The sequence below is a fragment of the Stenella coeruleoalba genome (genome assembly GCF_951394435.1).
Source record: "Stenella coeruleoalba genome assembly, chromosome: 2".
Classification (NCBI taxonomy): Eukaryota; Metazoa; Chordata; class Mammalia; order Artiodactyla; family Delphinidae; genus Stenella; species Stenella coeruleoalba.
In genome coordinates, this window is record NC_137147.1 from 74,503,994 (window position 1) to 74,520,312 (window position 16,319).

Consider the following 16,319-nt stretch of genomic DNA (forward strand, 5'->3'; position numbering starts at 1 on the left):
AACGATCAGGGAGCCCATACCAGAAAGACTAAAGGTAAATTCCTATTCACCTCCTGGGAATTGTCAAGGAAATCATCAAATACCTGTGTGTTCATTCTAGCATTACTTGTTACTGTGATTAAAACAATCTAAAAAGCTAGTAAGACGGAATTTGCCAAAAAAGTATTATAAAATCATACATTGGGGGCTTCCCCGGTGGCGCAGTGGTTGAGAATCTGCCTGCTAATGCAGGGGACACGGGTTCGAGCCCTGGTCTGGGAGGATCCCACATGCCGCGGAGCAACTAGGCCCGTGAGCCACAACTACTGAGCCTGCGCGTCTGTAGCCTGTGCTCCGCTACAGGAGAGGCCGTGATAGTGAGAGGCCCGCGCAACGTGATGAAGAGTGGCCCCCGCTTGCCACAACTGGAGAAAGCCCTCGCACAGAAACGAAGACCGAACACAGCAAAAATAAATACATTAATTAATAAACACCTACCCCCAACATCTTCTTAAAAAAAAATCACACATTGGAATATCGCCATTAGAATGTGTGATTTTGATGTGTAAGTAATACTGGGCAAATAATAATTTCACAATATACTGTTGGGTAAAAACGCAGAATGGAAAACATCCTATAAGATGTGATTCTGTAGCACAGTTTTTCCTGACTAGTAGAGTTTTTGAGTTGTTCTGTTTTGTTTTTAGTATTACTTCTTTGGATATTCTAATTTATCTGCATTAAACTTGCATATAGAGAATGTGATCAGGTATGGGGCTGCTCCTGAGCAAACTGAAGAGCTTCATTCCTCCTTGGTGTCAAGACTTGTGGTGACATTTATTCTGTGTCCATCATTCCAAGTCATTCATGGCACAGCATGAGACAATGGGACAGGGAGAGTCCAAGAAGTGCCATTTAACAGATACTTCAGATCTAACATAATGACAAGACGTAGTCAGCAATGCATGAATATTTGTGCAGTGAACCTAAAAGTCTAACAATTCAGGTGCAGATTTGGCCAAATATTACTGAATTTTTTTAAACCAAATCACTTGCTTTAATATAATCACCATAAAAAAGTTTTAAATATTTTTTTGGCAAATGATCTACTTCAAGATGAAGAATTGAAGATAAAGATGCTTTTGATGAATGACACTTTTAGATATGTTCTCTGAACCAGAGAGATAGCATTTTCCTTAGAGTGAGGTTTCCACTTCTAACTCCCCTGCCTCGCTGACACGGCCCCTGCCTTCTCCTGTCCTTACCGAGAATCTCACTAAGGTTTTCATAGCTGGGGGACACCTCACGTTGAGATGTGAGGTTTCTGTGGGGTTCCCACAGGGACCTGCATCACTGTGGTCTCTCAGAGCACAGAAATACACCGCTGAGTCCCCAAGTGGCAAGGCTGTGATGGTAAGGCTGATGGAACTGGCCGTTTTCTGGAAGTTCAAAAACTACCGACCCTCTGTTGTATTCACTCATTGTAAGACTCCTGATGAATAAGGAAAATCATTTCCCCACTTGGTGTTTGTTTGTACCAGAATAAATAATAACTCTAACTACTAGCTTCATACACACAATCCAAGGTTACATCTTCCTTCTCCATCATAGAAACTTCTGGCTTGTCTTGAGTTACTTTCTGGGCTGTGATGGATCCTGGGGAGAAGAAAAAAATTTGTATATATAATATATATGGAGAGAGACAGACAGAGAGACAGAAAGAATTAGCCCCGAGGGCTGCAAGGGACAAACATAGGACTAAGACTTCTAATTCCTCTACCCATTACTCAACTCTCCTACACACCACCAGACAATAATAACCTGCCCTACCCCCAAACATGGGAGCTGAGTGGAGCTGAGTCTGTTTGTGGCCATCCTTACCAGCCTTACCAAGGCGGATGGAGGCTATGACAACTCTCACCAGGCCAGGGAACCCCATGTTGGAAGCTCTTCCTCTGAGTGAAATGTGCTGTGTTCTGTCTCAAATTCAGGTCTAAATGGCTGCCCTGTGCCTGACAGGGCACGTGCACAAGTACTGAAGTGTGAGATGCTTCTGCACCAGAACAGGAAATGTAACTTGCTGCTGTCAGTTTGCCTGTGGCACGTCATGGCTTGTTGACCTGGTTGGTGAATCTAACCTGCCTCTTTAGACTTTATTGTAATTAAGTTGACAACAATTATATCAGTGCTGCAGCCATTTGCCATATGCAGCCAATGCATCTAGGATAGACATAAGTTTTATGAGCAATACAATTTGTTATGATTATGGTGACTTCTGAGAACAAATAGTCATCCATGGTTTTCTATGGCTTTTCTTGGCCTGCAGCCAGACTCTACAGTGAAATAAGCTCACAGATCCTTCTTCCAGACAGGAAGATCAAACTATTTACCCTCAGTCATCATAACTTTTCTTCCTTCACTCCAAGGCATTGGTTCCTGGGGAAATTTACATTGGATAAAGTTCCTTGTCTGCTTAATGCTATCACACAGCAAGTTTCCTGGTGGACAAAATTTGTCCAGCTGTACGTGTCTAATGCCAATCAATAGTCAGTCTGTGCTAGAAACACCTTGCTTTCAAGTATCCCATCCTATAGTCAAAATGAAGGCAAAATCACCAGACCATGCATTCCTAGTTCCTTATATCAAAAATGTAGCCATTCAAAAATCACAAATGCCTTTTCATCCCACTGCTGCAGCAGCTCTGACTCATTTCACTGAGAGCAGCGCCTCAACAGCGTTACGTCTCAGCCGCGTGAAAATTTGTGTATGATTTGCTTGGCATCCCTGTGCTGATTTATGATTGTGATTCAGCTGATGCAGCTTTTAGTCATCTATTCCTTTTCTCTTCCCTAAATGAATATATTAATATCGTGACATCTAAAATCCATCTTACATTAAGAGAAAATAGATGTTTTTGAAAGTCAGTCTAGAGAAGGGAGGAGTCTTTCTGGCTGAACAGGGACACTTCTGGGGATCAGAGCTTGGGTCTTCTTTAAGACTGACATCCACCCTATTCTCCTGAAGAACAAGTCCCAACCTCCTGGGTTTCTAGGAATTAGATCTGAGCTTGATTCATTTTCCTGAAAAGCTCTAAATAAACTAAACATTGCCCAAGGAGAGAATATACCTCTTCCTCCCAAGGCTGCTCACTTCAGCCCTCCTGCTCCCCTTGGGTTTGTGTTCAACTCCCCCTGCAGCCCCTCTCACCGTGTCACTCAGAGCACAGTAGTACACAGCCGAGTCTGATGCTTGCATTGAGGTTTTCTGCAGGTGGAAGGAGCTGTCACTTGTAACAAGAGTGGCCTGAAAACCTTGATGCTCTGCCCTCCGGTTTGCCTTCGAGCCCTTCAGGAGGAGTTGAAGAGCTTTGTTGAGATACTGGACGTACCAGAAAAGATAGGGATCTGAATCAGAGGTCTGGTAAGTGCAGTGCAGGGTCCTAGGCGCCCCCTCTGAGACAGTCACTGGGCCTTCTGTCTGGTTCACTGAGTCTCCATTGGTCCCTCCTAGAAGAGAATCACTTTTTTATGTTATAAATGGACAGAAGGAGAGTTTTCAGCCAGAGAAGAAAACTAAAAGTAACCTATAATTATAGGAAAATGAAAAATCATGAACATTTAAGATAAAATGTTACTTACTGAATATTAAGAAGATCACAAGAACAGAGTGAGTGGCAGAAAACATGTTGGCAACGGTCCTTGCTCCCTAGGATACACCAAATCTAATGGGGCTAGTTTGCAGCTGAATATTATAGAAACTCCTCACTTAGAAACTGAGAGCCCCTTTCTGCACAGCAACAGTAATCTGTCTTGTGGCTACAAAGTAAACAAGTCAAACCAGCACCTGAATAAAAAGAGGAACCACATTTGTAGGAAACCCCGCCCTCTGGTGTTCATCCTGAAAATTGCACCACAGCTATATCTGACCTCTTTCTCCTGATAAAATATTAATAGCTTGAGGCATAAGTAAAGGAGAATGGGACAGGACTCAGAAGAGAGCTCTAAACACGAGCATGCTTAGGGAAATATTCAATTGTTGCTTCCATCATTTTCTGCATGGTACAAGTATCTCTAGCTACCCAAATAATCCCAGGCAGAATTTTTAACTGGAATAGTCAGAGGTCTCTTTCCTACATATGTCTCCATGACTCCCATGGGTAAGAGAGGGATTCATCTGCCTAGAAAGTGCTCCCTAATCTCCCCAAATCCTTTGCTTGAATTACTATTCATCCCCAAGACTCATTCAGCATGCCACCGAGGAAACATTACCTAAGGCAGGTCTCAAATAATGTGTGGTTGGTTGAAAACGATTTTATCCTTATCCATCATGAAATGACATATTTGTAAAATACAATAAAAACAAATTACTGTTAACTTCTTCACTGAGAAAGGTAGAGTTGACCTTCCTTCCAACTGGACAACTGGACAAACTATATGAAACAACTTTTGGACATTGAACTACAGGTAGCACAGAGATAAGGAAAACAGATGAGGTGAGCCCGACCATTGCCCAGCTTACTTGATGGAGGCAGCTTCTCGGCACCAGTGCGGGAGGGATTTACCAAAAATAGCCCAGCTGTCTCACTGTGAGATTGAGACGGAATAGGAGATTGGGGATCTTGAAGCACCTAGAATTTGTGGACCAGTGTACCAGAGAGGAGGGACGTGTACAAAAAGAGAGAGACAGAGAGAGAGATAATGACAGAGGGGGTCACTGTGAATCCTGTGCGGAGTACTAATCTGCAACAAAAGAGAGAAAACTCATCGAGTTTGGTAAACCACCCTGAAAGGGCCTTCTTTGGGCCCATGAACCATACTTAGATAACAGCAGCCTTACACCTTTAGCCTTACGAGGGATAGGTGACCTTACTTAGGTGTCTTGGTTCTTGAAACACCTTCTTTTATTTATTTTTTTATACAGCAGGTTCTTATTAGGTATCTATTTTATACATATTAGTATATATATGTCAGTCCCAATCTCCCAATTCATCCCACCACCATCCCCTCCCACCCCGCTTTCCCTGGTTGGTGTCCATATATTTGTTCTCTACATCGTGTCTCTATTCCTGCCTTGGAAACCGGTTCATCTGTACCGTTTTTCTAGATCCCACATATATGCGTTAATATATGATATTTGTTTTTCTCTTTCTGACTTACTTCACTCTGTATGACAGTCTCTAGGTCCATACACATCTCTACAAATAACCCAATTTCGTTCCTCTTTATGGCTGAGTAATATTCCATTGTATATATGTGCCACATCTTCTTTATCCATTCGTCTGTCAATGGGCATTTAGGTTCCTTTCATGACCTGGCTTTTGTAAACAGTGCTGCAATGAACATTGGGGTGCATGTGTATTTTTGAATTATGGTTTTCTTTGCGTATATGCCCAGTAGTGGGATTGCTGGGTCGTATGGTAGTTCTACTTTTAGTTTTTAAGGAAACTCCATACTGTTCTCCATGGTGGCTGTATCAATTTACATTCCCACCAACAGTGTAAGAGGGTTCCCTTTTCTCCACACCCTGTCCAGAATTTGTTGTTGTAGATTTTCTGATAATGCCCATTCTAACCAGTGTGAGGTGATACCTCATTGTAGTTTTGATTTGCATTTCTCTAATAATTAGTGATGTTGAGCAGCTTTTCATGTGCTTCTTGTCCATCAGCATGTCTTCTTTTTAGAAATGACTATTTAGGTCTTTTGCCCATTTTTGGATTGGGTTGCTTGTTTTTTTAATATTGAGCTACATGAGCTGTTTATATATTTTTTAGATTAATCCTTTGTTGATTCATTTGCAAATATTTTCTCCCATTCTGAGGGTTGTGTTTTCATCTTGTTTATAGTTTCCTTTGCTGTGTAAAAGCTTTTAAGTTTCATTAGGTCCCATTTGTTTATTTTTGTTTTTATTTCCATTACTCTAGGAGGTGAGTCAAAAAAGATCTTGCTGTTGTTTATGTCAAAGAGTGTTCTTCCTATGTTTTCCTCTAAGAGTTTTATATTGTCTGGTCTTACATTTAGGTCGTTAATCCATTTTGAGTTCATTTTTGTGTATGGTGTTAGGGAATGTTCTAATTTCATTCTTTTACATGTAGCTGTCCAGTTTTCCCAGCACCACTTATTGAAGAGACTGTCTTTTCTCCAATGTATATCCTTGCCTCCTTTGTCATAGATTAGTTGACCATAGATGCATGGGTTTATCTCTGGGCTTTCTATCGTGTTCCATTGATCTCTATTTCTGTTTTTGTGCCAGTACCATACTGTCTTGATTACTGTAGCTTCGTAGTATAGTCTGAAGTAAGGGAGCCTGAATCCTCCAGCACCATTTTTCTTTCTCAGGATTGCTTTGGCTATTCAGGGTCTTCTGTGTTTCTATACAAATTGTGAAATTGTTTATTCTAGTTCTGTGAAAAATGCCATTGGTAGTTTGATAGGGATTGCACTGAATCTGTAGATCGGTGCAATCCCTATCAAGCTTTGGGTAGTATAGTCATTTTCACAATATTGATTTTTCCAATCCAAGAACATGGTATATATCTCCGTCTGTTTGTGTCATCATTGATTTTTTCATCAGTATCTTATAGTTTTCTGAGTACAGGTCTTTTGTCTCCTTAGGTAGGTTTGTTCCTAAGTGTCTTATTCTTTTTGATGTGATGTTAAATGGGATTGTTTCCTTAATATCTCTTTCTGATCTTTTGCTGTTAATGTGTAGGAATGCAAGACATTTCTATGCATTAATTTTGTATCCTGCAACTAAACCAAATTCACTGATTAGCTCCAGTAGTTTTCTGGTGACATCTTTAAGATTATCTATGTATAGTAGCATGTCATCTGCAAACAGTGACAGATTTACTTCTTCTTTTCCAATTTGGATTCCTTTTATTTCTTTTTCTTCTCTGATCTCAGTGGCTGGGTCTTCCAAAACTATGTTGAATAAAAGTAGCAAGACTGGACATCCTTGTTTTGTTCCTGATCTTAGAGGAAATGCTTTCAGTTTTTCACCATTGAGAGTGATGTTTGCTGTGGGTTTGTCGTATATGGCCTTTATGATGTTGAGGTATGTTCCCTCTGTACCCACTTTCTGGAGAGTTTTTATCATAAATTAGTGTTGAATTTTGTCAAAAGCTTTTTCTGCCTCTATTGAGAGGATCATATGGTTTTTATTCTTCAATTTATTAATATGGTGTATCACACTGATTGATTTGTGTATATTGAAGAATACTTGCATCCCTGGGATAAATCCCACTTGATCACGGTGTATGGTCCTTTTAATGTATTGTTGGATTCTGTTTGCTGGTATTTTGTTGAGGATTTTTGCATCTATATTCATCAGTGATGTTGGTCTGTAATTTTCATTTTTGTAGTATCTCTGTCTGGTTTTGGTATGAGCGTGATGGTGGCCTTGTAGAAGGAGTTTTGGAGTGTTCCTTCCTCTGCAATTTTTTGGAAGAGTTTGAGAAGGATGGGTGTTAGCTCCTCTCTAAATGTTTGATAGAATTCACCTGTGAAGCCATCTGGTCCTGGACTTTTGTTTCTTGGAAGATTTTTAATCACAGTTTCAATTTCATTATTTGTGATTGGTCTGTTTATATTTTCTGTTTCTTCCTGGCTGACTCTTATGATGCCTTGTATTTCTGTCTCTTATGATGCCTTGTATTTCTGGGGTGTCCATTGTAACTTCTCCTTTTTCATTTCTAATTTTATTGATTTGAGTCCTCTCCCTCTTTTTCTTGATGAGTCTGGCTAAATGTTTATCTATTTTGTTTATCTTCTCAAAGATCCAGCTTTTAGTTTTATTGATCTTTGCTACTTTTTTCTTTGTTTCTATTTCATTTATTTCCTCTCTGATCTTTATGATTTCCTTCCTTCTACCAACGTTGGGTTTTGTTTGTTCTTTCTCTAGTTCCTTTAGGTGTAAGGTTAAACTGTTTATTTGAGATGTTTCTTGTTTCTTGAGGTAGGATTCTATTGCTATAAACTTCCCTCTTAGAACTGTGTTTGCTTCATCCCATAGGTTTTGGATCAATTGTGTTTGCATTGTCACTTGTTTCTTGGTATTTTTTCATTTCTTCTTTGATTTCTGCAGTGATCTCTTGGTTAATTAGTCACTTATTGTTTAACCTCCATGTGTTTGTGTTTTTTTACGTTTTATTCCCTGTAATTTGTTTCTAATCTCATAGCTTGTGGTCGGAAAAGATGCTTGATATAATTTTAATTTTCTTAAATTTACTGAGGCTTAATTTGTGACCCAAGATGTGGTCTGTCCTGGAGAGTGTTCCGTGTGCACTTGAGAAGAAAGTGTAATCTGCTGTTTTAGATGAAACGTCCTGTAAATATCAATTAAATCTACCTGGTCTATTGTGTCATTTAAAGCTTGTGTTTCCTTATTAATTTTATGTCTGGATGATCTGTCTATTGGTGTAAGTGAGATGTTAAAGTCCCCCACTATTATTGTGTTACTGTCGATTTCCTCTTTTATTGCTGTTAGCATTTGCCTTATGTATTGAGGTTCTCCTATCTTGGGTGCATATATATTTATAATTGTTATATCTTCTTCTTGGATTGATCCCTTGATCACTATGTAGTGTCTTTTCTTGTCTCTTGTAACATTCTTTATTCTGAGATCTATTTATCTGATATGAGTATTGCTACTCAACTTTCTTTTGATTTCCATTTGCATGGAATATCTTTTTCCATCCCCTCACTTTCAGTCTGTATGTATCTCTAGGTCTGAAGTGGGTCTCTTGTAGACAGCATATATATGGGTCTTGTTTTTGTATCCATTCAGCGAGCTTGTGTCTTTTGGTTGGGGCATTTAATCCATTCACATTTAAGGTAATTATGGATATGTATGTCCCTATTACCATATTCTTAATTGTTGTGGGTTTGTTTTTGTAGGTCCTTTTCTTCTCTTGTGTTTCCCACTTAGAGAAGTTCCTTTAGCATTTGTTTTAGAGCTGGATTGGTGGTGCTGAGTTCTCTTAACTTTTGCTTGTCTGTAAAACTTTTGATTTCTCCATCAAATCGGAATGAGATCTTTGCTGGATAGAGTAATCTTGGTTGTAGGTTCTTCCCTTTCATCACTTTAAATATATTGTGCCACTCCCTTCTGGCTTATAGAGTTTCTGCTGAGAAGTCAGCTGTTAACCTTACAGGAGTTCTCTTGTATGCTATTTGTAGTTTTTCCCTTGTGTGCTTTTCATAATTTTCCTCTGTCTTTAATTTTTGCCTCTTTGATTACTATGTGTCTCAGTGTGTTTCTCCTTGGGTTTATCGTGCCTGGGACTCTCTGTGCTTCCTGGACTTGGATGGCTAGTTCCTTTCCCATGTTAGGGAAGTTTTCGACTATATTCTCTTCAAATATTTTCTTGGCTCCTTTCTCTGTCTCTTCTCCTTCTGGGACCACTATAATGCGAATGTTGGTGAGTTTAATGTTGTCCCAGAGGTCTCTTAGGCTGTCTTTATTTCTTTTCATTCTTCTTTTGTTATTCTGTTCCGTGGCACTGAATTCCACCATTCTGTCTTCCAGGTCACTTATCAATTCTTCTGCCTCAGTTATTCTGCTATTGATTCCTTCTAGTGTATTTTTCATTTCAGTTATTGTATTTTTCAACTCTGTTTGCTTGTTCTTGAATTCTTCTCGGTGTTTATTCTTTAATTCTTCTAGGTCTTTGTTAAACATTGCTTGCATCTGCTCAGTCTTTGCCTCCATTCGTTATCTAAGGTCCTGGATCACTATCATTATTCTGAATTTTTTTTCTTGAAGGTTGCCTTCTCCACTTCATTTAGTTGTTTTGAAACACCTTCTTTTCACTTCTTGTCACATTCTTGTTTTAATTCAAGTAAATAACTTTTTAAGGAAGTAGAGTTTCGATACTTAATAGTACTAGCCAGACTCTTCATTCCAGAGGCACGTGTGTGGTATTTATCTGTCTCCTATTTATTTGTATTATTAGGGATTCAGGAATCTCAATGTAAAGAACTGGTTGCTCAGTGTCAGCCAGCTTGTTTGTCTAGTTTCTTGTGCAATTATTTGTGCTAGTGAAGTGAACACAGCAGGAGATTTGACAGGGTCATTTCATAGCTTATTCTTTCCCTAGGATTGGGTTTACTTTATGCAAAGTATGACTGTATTTATAGCAAGAAGTCAAAACATTGTTACTTGCTCACATCAACTATTTTAAGGCATGGGGACTTTGTTTCTGCAGACAGCTGTGATGTTGCCTTACACAGGCTCTCAGGGCAGTGCTGTCAATCTAGTAACAATGACTATGACTAAGTCAGTTGAACACAAGAATCGTCTTCTTCAAATGATACATATTCACCTACATAGATTTTCTCACCAGTTAAAATGATCTATTTTTTTAGCTCTTACTAAAATTAGGGTCTTGAGTAGAGTTATCCTGCTGGCAAGACTCTCTGGCTCAGCGGACCACCTAGGTACTCTTATATTATTGTGCGTGTTCAGGAATCCCTAGGCTCAAGCATTCATTCTGGAAATTTACAGAGTTGTCTACAATGTGTAAACCAAAACCAGACACGATTCCTATGTCAAATTGCTTTCAGTTGAGTGAGGAGCAGGTAAGTAAAACAACTCTTATGCCCTGCCTGTACTCCCACTAGCCTGGACCCAGCCATGTGGAATGAGGGCTCAGACTGGAAGTAGAGAGCTGATGCAGTTATTACCAGGGAAATAAAACCTGCTTGAATACTTTATTTCCTCTATTTAGATTTATTTTTGTTCTTTTATCTCCCTCTCCATTTCTTTGGCCTGTTTATCCTGATGTTTAACTCCCAATGCTCAGGTGTCCAACACCCAGTGTGCAGGACTCCAGAATGTTAGGGAAGAAGGCAGTGTTTACCTTCAGGTGGGTGTCCAGACATCCACCCTGTTAGGTGAGGACAGTGACTACATCCTCCAGTACCATTAAAACTATGATAACTGTTAAATTCTCCATTATGCAGTATGCAGAAAGCAAACAGCATGGCTGGCTGAGAAGCAGCAGGAGGTTTTGTTTGGAGTTACATAAAAGTTGACAGAACTATTCCTCTAGTTTCTTGATCCTTTGGTGGAATCGTCAAGAAAATCTTGGCTCAGGTGTTATGCAAGACAAACTGCCCTGCAAGATCCCTGTATAGCACAGGGAACTATACTCAATATCTTGAAATAACCTATAATGGAAAAGAATCTGAATAAGAATAGATACATATGTATAACTGAATCACTTTGCTGTACACCTGAAACTAACACAACACTGTAAATCAACTATACTTCAGTAAAAATTTTTTAAATATTTAAAAAATATTCTTAACACTTATCGATTTAAAGAACGGAGATGCTTTTATTTGTAAAGTGCCGTTATTCCATTTGTCTTTCATTTGATAAAATAACATAAAGAACACAAAGGCCTCAAAACTAAGGGGAGTATTCTAAGTTGGCCATACAGATGATTAGAAATATGCTTTTGTTATTTAATTTGTTGCTATCAAACAGAAAACTGCAAATCTAAAAATTCCCATGTAATTCCTACACCCCAGAGGTTGGCAAACAGTTTTTCTGTAAAGGGTCAAATAGTAAATAGTTTAGGTTTTGAAGTCATATAATCTCTGTCGTGACTACTCAACTGTGCTCTTATAACACGAAGTATCCATGATCAATGCATAAATAAATGGACATGGCTGTTTTTTCCAATAAAACTTTATTTCCAAACACAGGTGGCAGGCTGCTCTGCCCTGTGGGCTGTGCTTTGCCAATCCCTGCTATGCCAAAAGAATGTATCCATAAACTTCCAAAGATTTCTTTTTTTAATAAATATTATCATATCCTTTTGAGGAGACTTAAAATAAAGAATACATTAATGGATAGAAAAGAAAAAGAAGGATATTAGATGATCCTAATGCCTAAGATACATTGATGCTGAGTTTTCAAGGGTGAGACACACAGATATGGACGCTACCATTAAGGAACTCACAGAAGTAGTAGTGAAAACAGGTCTTAATCAAATAATCAAAGAAATAAGGGAAAACTGCAAATGTGAAAATGCAGAGGTCTATAATTCTAAAAATGCCCCCTGAGCTTCCTTTAGCTAGAGACTCTTGGACAGATGTATAAGAATGAATAGGCATTTACTATTTTTTTTACTCTGTTGAAGGGAGGAAAAAAATTTAGGAAAAGGAAAATAAATAAGAAATCACCTACAGTTGCTATGAAGGGGTCATATAGTAGGAAAAAGGTACTTTTAAGAAACTTAAGGACTTCCCTGGTGGTGCGGTGGTTAAGAATCCTCCTGCCAATGAATGGGGACATGGGTTCAAGCCCTGGTCCAGGAAGATCCCACATGCCATGGAGCAACTAAGCCTGTGCACCACAACTACTGAGCCTGCACTCTAGAGCCCATGAGCCACAACTACTGAGCCCACGTGCCACAACTACTGAGCCTGCGTGCCACAGCTACTGAAGCCCGTGTGCCTAGAGCACGTGCTCTGTCACAATAGAAGCCACCGCAATGAGAAGCCCGCGAACTGCAACAACGAGTAGCCCCCACTCACCACAACTAGAGAAAACCCGCACGCAGGAACAAAGACCCAACGCAGCCCAAAATTAATTAATTAATTTTAAAAAAAGAAACTTAAATAATACCAGTATTGAAGAGAGAGAGAGACAGAGAGGGAGAGAGATTAGGAGTACATTGTGAAATGAGGTTGGAGAGGTAACAAGATCCTAAGTTATGCAAAGTTTTGTAGGTCATATTAAGAAGTTTTGGGACTTCCCTGGTGGCACGGTGGTTAAGAATCCTCCTGCCAATGCAGGGGACACGGGTTTGAGCCCTGGTCCAGGAAGATCCCACATGCCGTGGAGCAGCTAAGCCTGTGCACCACAACTAGTGAGGCTGCGCTCTAGAGCCTATGAGCCACAACTACTGAGCCCACACACCGTGACTGCTGAAGCCCGTGCACTCTAGGGCCTGTGTACCGCAACTACTGAGCCTGGCATGCGTGCTGCAACTGCTGAAGCCTATGCACCTAGAGTCCGTGCTCCACAGCAAAAGAAGCCACCACAATGAGAAGCCTGTGCACTGCAACGAAGAGTAGCCCTGGCTTACCACAACTAGAGAAAGCCCGCACGCAGCAACGAAGACACAATGCAGCCAAAAATAAAATAAATAAAAATTTTAAAAGAAGTTTCTCTTTATTCTAAGAGCAAATGGGGATCCAGGTGATTCACATGCTCAAATCTGCACTCTGACAAGATCATTCTCACTGTGGTAAAGAGGACTACATTGAAGAATGATGGGGTGTGTCACATGCTGGGGAGCAAGGGACTAAAATGGATTTTTAATTAGGATGGTGGAGGTGAATTAGCGTGTGAGGTTTGTGACATGTTCTGGAGACCTTTAGGAAGCAAACTCAACAGAACTGGGAGATAGACTAGATATACTATTTCAAAAATGAATAACTATGAAGCAAAAAACCCCATATGAGTCTTAATATACCCTAAACTGAGGATAGCAGAAATTGCTATTTGCCTAAAGAATGTCCATTCTCTCCTATTTCTTACTAATAGAACCACAGTTTTGATGTGAGTGACAACATGCTGAAACTGAAAAAATACTGACATCCCAGACTCCTTTGCAGACGGGAGAAAGGTGTGGAAATGGAATAACACTCTGGTAAGTGAAATGTAAGTAGCAGCTGTTGGGTGGATTTTCTGGAAATGATTGACTTGGCCAGCATGTACTCATTTGCCGCTTGACCTTCTCTGTCTTCCTGCCTGGAATGTGTATAAAGTGGATGGACCTCTAGCAGTTTCTGCCAAGTATATAAACAAAAGTGACACTTTAAGGACAAGAGACAGAGAGCTAGAAGGAAGCCCCTTGATTTTTTATAAAAAAATCAAGTAGTATAGCAGCCCTGGACTGCGTATGATACATATGACAGAGTAGTATAGCAGCCCTGGACTGCGTATGATACATATGACAGAGCTTCTTTACGTGAAAGGAAAGTAAACTCCACCTTGTTAAAAATATTATATTTGAAGTTTCTGTAAGTTGAAGCTGACCCAGTCTCTAACTGATATAGAAGATGTTCATTAAAAATACAACGCATCGGTCTTCCCTGGTGGCGCAGTGGTTGAGAGTCCGCCTGCCGATGCAGGGGACACGGGTTCGTGCTCCGGTCTGGGAATATCCCACATGCCACGGAGCGGCTGGGCCTGTGAGCCATGGCCGCTGAGCCTGCGCGTCCGGAGCCTGTGCTCCGCAACGGGAGAGGCCACAACAGTGAGAGGCCCGCGTACCGCAAAAAAAAATAAATAAATACAATGCATCAGTGCATCAGAGTCTGATTGAGTAAGTGCCTAATAACCCAGATCTTCAAGGTGCTGTAGGTGATTCTGATATAGGTGATGTTGGTGGTTGAAGCTCTGGCATGTGGAAACCACAGTCCTACCAACCTTTTGCCTGCCCTCCCCTACCTTTTCCACCAAGCATCACATAAGTACAAATGCGCTTTCTCCACAAACACATTTTCAGTAGCATCAAAAATGTATCAAAAAAACTATTCTTACCAGAAGCAAGAATAAAATGGACGGAAAACTGTTATATATGTGATAATAGAAGTATCCACTTTCAAAACACAACATTTTAGGACCTGGTAGCTGAGAACATCTCTCACTTGTATGAGGAAAGCTTATGACTCCCTGATAAATTCCCATCTCTTTAATGGAGAAATTGAAGCTTGGAAATCACACAACTAACAAATGGGAGAATCAGATTCAGATCTTTGTCTCTACTACTCCAAAGATTCAGATCTTTGTATCTATTATTATACAACATTTTCACTTCTCAGCTTTAAAATGAAAAGTTTGGTTGAAAGAGTCCTAAGATCCTTTTTAACTCTAATGTCTGATGAATCTACTGTTAGAATTAGAGAAATGCAAAAATCCTCTCATGCATCTCAAAGCCACCTAAGTCCTGAGGGGGCTGTACATATAACAGATGAGACCTTCTAATACTGACAAGTCCTTCCTCATCCTCCACAAGTGACCTGGTAAAATTAGAGCTTGAAGGGTCTTTAGGCTCATGAGTCCAAATCCTTTGTTTAAAGTGAGGAAACTGAAGGCTGCTACACCGATGGTGTGCTTAAGGACACAGAGCCAGGATGGGCAGAGCTGAAGCTGGTATTTCAGTTTCCCGTTCTAAATCTCATGCCCTTTACCCTAGTCTAACATGCTGCCCAAAACATCAAGAATTTGACAGGCCTCCCTTTCCTGTTGCCAGCTGTTTGTAGACTCTCCTTTGTGGGAAGACATAACCACCAAGTCTACACACTGTTGCGGCTTCTAAGAGGCAGCTCTGGCAGGGTTTGCGTTGGGGCTGCAGTTGCCTGGTGAGCACTGTGTATCCGTAGCACAGAGGTAAGTAGCAGTGTCTGCAGCCTGGGAAGCCGTGATGGACAGGGAACTGCCTTTGATGGAGTTGTCAAGCGTGACTCGCAGTCTTCCACTAAGCTTCTCTCTCTCATTTGAACGTATTAAAATCAGGTGGGCAAAGCCTCTCCTTGAATCCTGTCTGTACCAATGTAAGGTTTCTATAGCAGTTTTATAACTGCAGTTTATGGTGGCATTTTCACCCTCCTGGATGCTCAGGGCCTGAAGATTCTCATCTCCTTGCTGGCTATTCACCCCTAGGCAGAAACACAAGGCCAGAGGCCAGGAGTCAGTCACTGCATTTTCACTCTCTAGTGTTTGCATTTCCTTCCATAATTTGGGGGTACATTTCCCAATTAACAAGAAGATTTTGCCCCTCTGTCTTGTGGGCTCGGAACTTTGGTCACCCTCTTCCCATCGCCAAGAGCCCCAACTCACTGGCCAGTTGAAGCCACAGAATCACCAAAGACACGGTCAGGAGTTTCTCCATTCTTCTTCCTTATTGGGATCACAGGAGACTCAGCTCAGGAGCCTGAAATGAAGCCAGGTTCCTCAGTCTAGTTCTTTTTTCTGGGTATATTTATCTAGTCCCTCTGGATCCCAGAGAGAGACTCAGGCTTCTTACCCAGCCAATCAGAGGGAGCTCAATCCTGCGCTTTCAATACAAACATGTTGATTTCAAACCAAGCAAGTATGAGAAGAGAGGGTACTGCCATCTTGTGGTGGCAACATCATCCGGCTAATAGAGCCGGCTGTGGAAGGCGAAGCGTTAGAGCTGATACAGAAGAAATTACAAAGCTAGTCTATTCTTTGCCTTTATTACACTCCAGTTCTAGCCTAGAGTAAGAACAGATACAGCTTAATTCATGTAAAAACTCAATTAAGAAAGAATATTGATGCCTGGTATTTACAGAATA

General features: G+C 40.4%; 1 protein-coding gene across 4 annotated transcripts in view; it reads left to right on the plus strand.

Moving 5' to 3' along the window:
- Positions 1–16,319, plus strand: part of SALL2 (spalt like transcription factor 2) — an 802,697-nt gene that overhangs the window by 218,309 nt on the left and 568,069 nt on the right. For all 4 annotated transcript variants that reach the window (XR_013826964.1, XR_013826965.1, XR_013826966.1 and 1 more), the window contains one exon: positions 13,540–13,645. The gene's annotated coding sequence lies outside the window, so the exon portion shown is untranslated. The remainder of the gene's footprint in view (positions 1–13,539; positions 13,646–16,319) is intronic.